Genomic DNA, 9,465 nt, shown 5'->3' with positions numbered 1-9,465 from the left:
TATGAAGACAAAAATACAGACTGTACATGTATGAAGCTATTCAATCTTCCGTTAATGGAACTCGGAAGATTCAATTTTCATTAATGGAACTCAGAAGATTGAATTAGCGAGTTTTCGAGTTTGAATCTTCTGAATCTTCCATTGAGTTTCAATTAGCGAGTTCCATTAATCTTTCAGAATGAAAACTGAAACGGAATCTTCAAGAATTTAATTTCAATTCAACAATGGAGCAACTATTGTTGAAGAAAAGAAAGAAAGACGAAACAAGAAAGAAGAGAGAAGAGAGAAGAGAGAAGAGAGAAAAGAGAAGAGAGAAGAGAGAAGAGAGAAGAAAAAGAATGAAAAAATAAATAAAAAATATAAAACTTTAAATAATTATAAAATTAAGGAGTTTTTTGGCAAAAAAAAAAAAAGAGTTTATAACGTTTTTAACACTTTTCACGTGCTCAATACGTGTGACTAACATGCAATGGGCCAAGTGACAGATATATGTCATTAAAATATGGAAAAAAAGTCTGGGGGTAATAAGAACCCCGCAAAGTTTAGTATGCTCAATTGGTAATCCGATCAAACTTTAGGTATTTTTGTGGGTATTCTCCCATTATTATTCTACTACTACTATTTCTACATATTACGTACTACTATTGCTTAATAACAATTGTTTGCAACAAATCTTCGTTCATGGAAAATAAATTTTAACCACAAACAAAAATATGAAGAAACAAGAATTTTTTATTGATAAACGATTGTAGTTAAAAATCTGTTCCTCCCTTGATTCTTCTCTCTTGATTTTCTCCGTAATTCGAGGGCCGTTAGTGGCTTTTCTCCGTAATTTGAGGGCCATTAGTGGCTTATTCTCGAATATAGGATGATCTCTTTATGAATATCCTATGATTTTTTGGGATATTGGAGATCTCAATCTTTTAACGAATACCCATCAGTTTATGAGATATTCAAGATGCCTGTTTCAGGAACATGTTACCCTTTAAATAGGCAAGATTTAGGGTAAAGTAGCTTCTAGAACTCTAATAGAATTCGGATTCTTATTGGAGAGTACACAAATTTTAGATGTCTACACATGCCCTCTACTTCAAGGCTTGTCGAAGTGTAGATTTAATGACGAGTCTTGAAGTACCAATAGTGCTTCCATTTTTATGTGGTGGCTACAGATTTGTAGATCTGATTTATGAGAGAAGAGATAAAGGGCAGATTTGATCCCACTGGGCGTGCCAGAATTTGTTGGACAATAAAATTTTTGAGACCGAAAATATATAATTGAGATAAGAAAAATATTGCAACAATCAGTTTATTAATTTCAATGCGACTGTTACAATCTCTATGAATTCTCTGATTTGCTTTTTCAAATATAAATTCAAGGGCTTCGAGCTTGATCGTGAATTTGAACTTGATTTCTTGATTTGAGGGACTTGATCTTGACTTGTGCTTGAATTCAAGGGCTTTTGAGCTTGTTCTTGAATATTGCGGTCTTGATCTTGAATCTTGATGAACTTGATTTGAATGCTTGAGCTTTTTAGAGAAATTGTGGAGTTTGATCCACGGGCTTTCTCTTGCTACTTGTTAGAGTTCTGGGGTTGGGGGTCCTCTTTCTGAATTATGAGCCCCTATTTATAGTTGTAGGAAAGGAAGAGTCATGATGAATATGAACTTCCTTTGACCAATCAGATTTAAGTGATATGACGCCTTTTATGGACTTTTATTTCATGGGTCTGCTGCATTAGTTTGACATGTGGCACGGTCCTATTGGCTCCTTCACTTGACTTGACATGCCACGTCATTTGACACGTGGCGCTTATTTGGGCTTCTAGAGTATGACAATATCTTGGGCTTAGTAAAGTGGACTCATCATTTGTAGTCCAAATTAATGGACTAATCCAATAAATATTGGGTCTTATTTAAATTCATACTTATTTGAACTTCAATAATTAATTCAATTATATTAATCTGCAATATTTATTTGGGACTAATATATTTTGAATTTAATATAATTCGAATTTTGTACGAATTTAAATTTAATAAAATTGCATCATCCACAATAATATTTTAATAAAATTTTCATCTTAATAATGTTTTATTAATAACATTAATTTAATATACTATTACTACTGCCCTTACTAACATTTTAATAACGTTAATCTAATAACACTAATTTAATATACTACTACTGTCCTTAATAATATTTTAATAATATTAATTAAGAAAGTTAATTTAATAATGTTAGTTTAATAACGTTAATTTAATAACGTTAATTTAATAATATTTTATTAATAACGTTTTGATAACGTTAATTTAATAATATTTTATTAAAACTATAATTTTTTATTTATTATTAGTATAGTTTCATCTTTGAGCTAAAAATAATGAAAGAATAATAGCGAAAAATCATTTAAATATATGAAAAGAAATTAGTAAGGGCATAATAGTCATTTTACCTCTTTTTTTTTTAACTTTTGGAATGCTCAAATTTTTAGCTCGATATGCCCAGTTTTGCATATACAATACGCGTTTTGCCACATAGGATCGGAGGTCATATTTGTTCAGGTTTTGAATAGTTAAAGGTCCTATTTGTGCACTATCAAAGTTTAAAGTCAATCTTATAATTTGATATCAAGTTTAGGATCATATTTATGTATTATGTCTAAATGAAAAGTTAATATTGCATTTTTCTTATTTTTTTATAGTTGTTTTTAGTATAGTATTATAGTTTACATAGTAATATTATTATTTATAATAGTGAGGATTGATTCAAGTTAATGAGATGTTAAATCATACTTTTCAACACATTATCTTGGATGTGTAAGAATATTATTTATTATTATAAAAATTTGATTAGCTTAATTCAAAATTTCAAAATATTTCTATTGAATGATGATAGTTTTTTTTAATTATATTCAATATTATAAAAAAAATCATAAAATTAATATTTAAATTTTTTTGAGGCCTTGAGATTTTTGAAAGCCTAAAAGAAAGGCTTTACTAGAGACTAGCCTCACCCTTGATTCAGCCTGATGCATGATATTTTCCATTGAAGGATGGGCGTTGTAATTTACAGTATCCTCCGCTTGGAATCTTTCCATTGAGGAATTTAGTTTATGGCGCACAAACGTGTGGATCAAGAAATAAGTGGACAACAGAGTACCATATACTATTTTATTATTATTTAACATATACATGAAATGTCTAATAATTTCAAACTCCCATTTCAATGTGTTGACACCAAAACACTGATTATTGTTTCTACAATCCAAACTTCATCAATGTGAATGTCTTCATGTGCTTCGCAAAAATATCCCCGTCCGCCATTTTATTTTCTACTGACTGCTTCTTCTCCTCCCGTCCCGTTTCACCCAAATTGCAAGGCACTATATAATATAATAAATATTATTCAATAAAAGACAAGATTTATCGATACCTAAATTAATGATTCATTATAATGTTCAGGACAATATCAAGTGTTGGCCAAATAATAAAAGTCAGTATGTTTTTGGTAGTGTTGCGGAAGCAGACTGGGTAGAGTGCGATTATTGCACAATTACTATCCCAAAATAAAAGTCGCTAAAAAAGAGTAAAAGAGGAAAAATAAAAAGAACACTGAATTTATGAGGTTCGATAAAAATATTTTACCTACGTCCTCGGACACAATTGATCAAATTTTATTCCACTCCAAAGATACAAGTGAAATAGTACAAAAGAGAGAATACTCAAAATGCCTTAAGAAGATGAGAAGACAATCGTGAGAGGTGTGTTTAAAGCTAAAACATTTGAGTTTCTTTTATAGGGAGGAAGACCCCCCATTTTTCTTTCCCAACTGATGTGGGATAATCCCACTTTCAACAAATCTCCACCTTGGGAGATCCCACATCTTCAATTCTCTCTCATGACAAATTTCAGTTGTGTCTTCAACTTTTGAACTTCAATGTTCAACAATGTTGATGAAGTCCAAACAATATCCAAACTTGATCACAGTCACCACTTTAGTTAACATTCAGCAGGATTCTCTGTAGTCTTGATTTTCTGCATTGTGACTCCACCTTCTTCTATTATTTCTTGTATGAAGTGATACCGAACATCAATGTGCTTCGTTCTTGCATGATAGACTTGGTTTTTGGCTAATTGAATAGCGTTTTGACTATCACAAAATATTGGAATAGTTTCTTGTCTGATACCAAGTTCCTTAAGCAATCCTTGAAGCCAAATTGCATCCTTCACAGCCTCTGTAATAGCCATGTACTCCGCCTCAGTTGTAGACAAAGCAACTGTTGACTGTAAAGTAGACTTCCAACTAACTGGCGCTTTTGCAAAAGTAAACACATAATCAGTAGTTGACCTTCGTTTGTCCCGATCACCTGCATAATCAGAGTCACAATATCCAACCACACACGAATTTTCTTTCTGCTAAAAAACTAACCCAACATCCATGGTATTATGAATATACCGCAAAATCCATTTCACATTTTGCCAATGTTCTCTTCCTGGATTGTGCATATATCTGCTCACAATCCTAACAGCATGTGAAATGTCAGGTCTTGTACAAACCATTGCATACATCAAGCTACCAGCAACACTTGCATATGGTACCCTTGACATGTATTCTCTTTCGACTTCATTCTTTGGTGATATATCAGTACTAAGCTTAAAATGGCGAGCCAATGGAGTGCTAACTGGTTTTGTTTTTTCATCCATACCAAATCGATCTAGCACCCTCTTCAAGTATTCTTTCAGAGATAAACAAAGTTTCTTTGAATGTCTATCCCTTGTTATCTCCATGCCAAGAATCTGCTTTGCATCTCCCAAATCCTTCATCTCAAACTCCTTACTTAGTTGAGCCTTTAGCTTCTCAATTTCTATCAAGTTCTTAGAAGCTATCAACATATCATCAACGTAAAGGAGAAGTTATATAAAGGAACCATCCTTAAGCTTGAGCAAATACACACAATGATCGTATTTGCTTCTCACGTACTTCTGCCGTAACATAAAATTGTCAAATATTTTGTACCATTGTCTAGGAGAGTGTTTCAATCCGTACAATGATTTTTCAAGTTTGCACACCATGTTTTCTTTCCCTGCAACTTTGAATCCTTCAGGCCGAGTCATGTAGATTTCCTCTTCCAAATCCCCATGTAAAAACGCTGTTTTTACATCCATCTGAACTAGTTCCAATTCTGATACAAGAAAGACAAGGAAACATGAAACAAAACACCAAAATTAGTCCACTAGCCAAAAAACCGAGGACCTCTTTTGGTGACCCCTCTCAGATTCGCTACCAACAAGAAGAATACAAGGCACAATGGCGTAATAACACCAAAATAGTAGAAACACAACAAGAACAAGATGAACAATAGACTAATTTCGGATTCCACATTAACAACACAAACACACGGTTACAACATCAACACTACTACACGATTACAAAGAAACAAAAGTATAGATAGTTAGACAAATTGAAGGCATAATATTAACAATTCAAAAGCCTATTCCACTCTTGGACCTTTAACATCAAACACATCAAATACCTAACTCTTACATTGGCACAAGAGTGACCCCGATCTCCCAAGCATCCAACGTTTCCAAGCTTGAATCCAACACGAGCGATTCCATACTCAAGTTGATTTCCCTAGTTACAATTTTGGGTTGGTGGTCTTCTCTCCTTAGAGTGGAAATGTTTCAAGTGTTATAAGCTCATAATATTCATCAAAAGATCCTAATGAAACCCTACATTATTCTATTTACAGTGTATTACAAATAATAGGTAACATGACTAAAAGGCCCCTTAGTGAAGGGGCACCCTTCTAGTGTATGTAGTGGACTAATTTGGCCCTTTTAGTGTATGTAGTGGACTGTTTTGGTATCCATTTAGGTGATCCTTTGCACTTCATTGAACACACCAAGCCTCGGGTCTAACGTACGCCCTCATAAGTCCATCTACGTGATCGTACTCGTATCATCCTTCCCTTCTTGAAAAGGATTCGACCTCGAATTCGTACCTTGCAAAATTAAAGAAGAAACAAACAAGTACATATCCTTATGGCATGAGGGTTAGGGTTAGCAAAATAAACAATTAGCACTGTCATGCCATGGTGGTACACACTTGAAGTACAACCAAGGATCCTTTGTGTTAATTATGAAAAACTTTTGTACAACAGCACAAACGAAAGGGCTCGGATGAACATCAAGAATTAAGGGACAACAACTGAGACTACGCCTCTCATACGATGTATATCCAACAACATCATAAATATCATCATATGCATATAGGTAGTGAAGAAAGACACCAAAGACACAATTCTCATCTAAGATGTATTCACAAGTAGGAACACACAATGAGAGAAAGGGACATTACAAGTACGTACGACCTCTCTCCTTCCAACCACTTACCGAGGGAAGGCATTCGATTAAGGGAGTCATACCAATAGGGAGAATAGGGAAATTACCATGCAACAATCCAATCCAAGGCAATTAGTTTGCCCAAGAACTTGTCTTCCCTCTACAAATAATGTGAAGCACACTCCCAAGAGTCCCACAAGATACTTCAACTTGTCCAACCCCATGAAGGTGATAAGAAGTCTTTAACATCCTTGGACCCTTCCACAAATAAGAATACAACTTGACATCCTTAAGTTGTGGTTCATATAACTTAAATACAAGTGTGTCAAACATAGATGCACGGATATGAGCGACACCCCAAAGAGACAATGACATATTTTCCCTACTGTCCTCGAGTAGACACAAACCACCATTAACATCAAAGGGATCATAATTCAAGTCACCATATTTGTCAAGCACGGGTGGGGTGTCATGCAAAGGAGTACAAGCAAAATCATTTTTCAAAGATATGTCAAGCACATGATTAACCCTATGAGCCAAGCAAACATTAGAATCTTTACAACAACATAGGCTCACAGGTTCACTCTTTTGTCTTTGACCAACATCTTCAAATTATTCACTCACTTGAGATTCATTAATCACATCACACATATTCTCAAGTGGTGGAAAAGTTTTACACACAAGTTGATCAACATAATTTTCACATAGCGATGTACTTTTATTCAACATAATAGCTTCAACACTAGGTGGACACAAATCGATCATACTAGAAGAATCGATTCGGTCATCTATAGGATCAACTAGTGTATCCACTAGCACAACATGTACATCATCCACAAGTGGTAAGGAGTCAATATACTCATATGTAGATAAGATACTACTCACACTCAACGGTTTATTAGTCACATGCTCATCATTCACATGTACCAAAGTATAAGAGTTAGCTATTTTTCCTTGACGTTCATGAGTATGTTCATCTTTACCTCGGTGTGAAAGTCCTTCACAAGTTTGGGAAGAAAATTCCTTCGGGAAGCTCTCACCGCAAGGTGTTTGGACCTTAGGTTTTGGATTTGTTGGGATAAGTGTGGATACCAATTGGCATAGCCTTTCAACGTGCCCTTTCATGTCTTCAATATTATCAGTGATTCGGTCAAACGTGGCATCGAGATTGGTGGCAGCCATGGTACCTAAAATAAAAGACAACAATGAACAACAAAACAACAAACTTGTTAGCTAAAAAATGCCTCACCACACTCTCACTCTCGATTTTTACCTTACACTTGGTTTCACAAGTGTTGAAAGTTGGCTTATACTTTGTGAGTGATTGAGGGTCGAGTCTACTCTTGCTCGAAATAGATTTTTTTTTTGAGTTGACTCAAAGAAAATTTGTTTATGGACTTGAACCAACAAGATACAATGAATTCACAAAGATAAAAGCACACAACAAACGTAGACACGAACAAACGGACTCTACAACTAACTTACAATCAAGTAGGAGATTACTAGTTTGTTAATCAGTGTTCGAACCAACAAACGAAACTAGGAAATAATAAAATGAAACTAAGAAATCTAAAATTTGAGCTTAAAAATTGTCGGTGAACAGTAAAAACACGATGTGGCAGCCACGTATTGGTTGCAGTTGTTATCAAATTTTATTTTCTAATTCAAGTCTTGGTCCAATTGTAATTTAGAATTGGTGGGAATTGGTTAAGGAGAGAAAGCAAGTCTTGAAATCCTCTTTCAAATTCAAAAAGCAAGACTTGACTTTTCTCCTCAAAACATGGTCCTTAAATCATGGAAGGTTGTTAGAAAAGTGGTTGTTAAAGTCCTTGAGTGGTTGGAATTGCTTGTAAAAGTCTTGAGAGGTCTTAAATTTTGGAAATATGTCTTTCAAGACTAACAAATCAAATATACACTCTCTTTATTCAACTTCCAAGATCAAACATCCAATTTTTCTTCAACAATAGATGAAGATGTGAAGAACACCAAGAACACATTTTGTTCAATCTTGAAGTTCTAAGGTTCAAGTTGGACCCCAAACATCAACAATACCTTTCCAAGCTTAAAAATACAACACAATAACCACCATACACATTCAAACCTTGAACCAATAACACACTACACGTCCAATCTTTGAATCCGCAACAACAATACCAACAACAATCACACGGCCAAAGTTTAGGTTCACAACAACAACATCAACAGTTAAAGCTCAAATCTAGATCTAGACTTCTTTAGTGTTAGAGGTGAAGAAGCTAACAATAGAAACAACAAAACAAATAAAATGACTCCTAGATCTAGATTCAAAACAAGAAAAATCTCATCCAAGATACAACAAGAACACAATTTCGGCCAAGACACAAAAATGGACAGATTTGCTTCTTTTTGGAATTTTCAGATTTTAATTTTTTTTTTTGAATTTTCTAACAAGCAAGCCCAAGATTGATCTTGTAGGAACAAGATCTAGCCATGCTCTGATGCTAAATAATACAAGAAAGACAAGGAAACACACAAAAAAAAATACCAAAATCAGTTCACTAGCCAAGATACTGAGGACCAAAACAGTAGCAACACAACAAGAACAAGATGAGCAATAGACTAATTTCGAATTCCACATTAACAACACAAACACACGGTTACAACATCAACATTACTATACAATTACAAAGAAATAAAATGATAGATAGTTAGACAAATTGAAGGTATAATATTAACAACCCAAAAGCCTATTCCACTCTTGGACCTTTAACATCACACACATCAAATACCTAACTTTTATTTTGGCACAAGAGTGACCCCGATCTCCAAAGCATCCAACTTTTCCAAACTTGAATCCAACAGGAGCGATTCCACACTTAAGTTGATTTCCCTAGTTACAATTTTGGGTTTGTGGTCCTCTCTCCTTAGAGAGGAAATGTTTCAAGTGTTATAAAATCATAATATTCATCAAAATCTCCTAATGAAACCCTACATTATTCTATTTATAGTGTATTACAAATAATATATAAAATGACTAAAAGGTCCCTTAGTGAAGGGGCACCCCTCTAGTGTATGTAGTGGACTGATTTGGACTTTTTAGTGTATGTAGTGGAATGTTTTGGTGTCCATTTAGGTTCTCCTTTG

This window comes from Capsicum annuum, chromosome 5 (genome assembly GCF_002878395.1).
Source record: "Capsicum annuum cultivar UCD-10X-F1 chromosome 5, UCD10Xv1.1, whole genome shotgun sequence".
Lineage (NCBI taxonomy): Eukaryota > Viridiplantae > Streptophyta > Magnoliopsida > Solanales > Solanaceae > Capsicum > Capsicum annuum.
The sequence above is the reverse complement of the archived record's forward strand: the minus strand, read 5'-3'. Positions refer to the sequence as shown.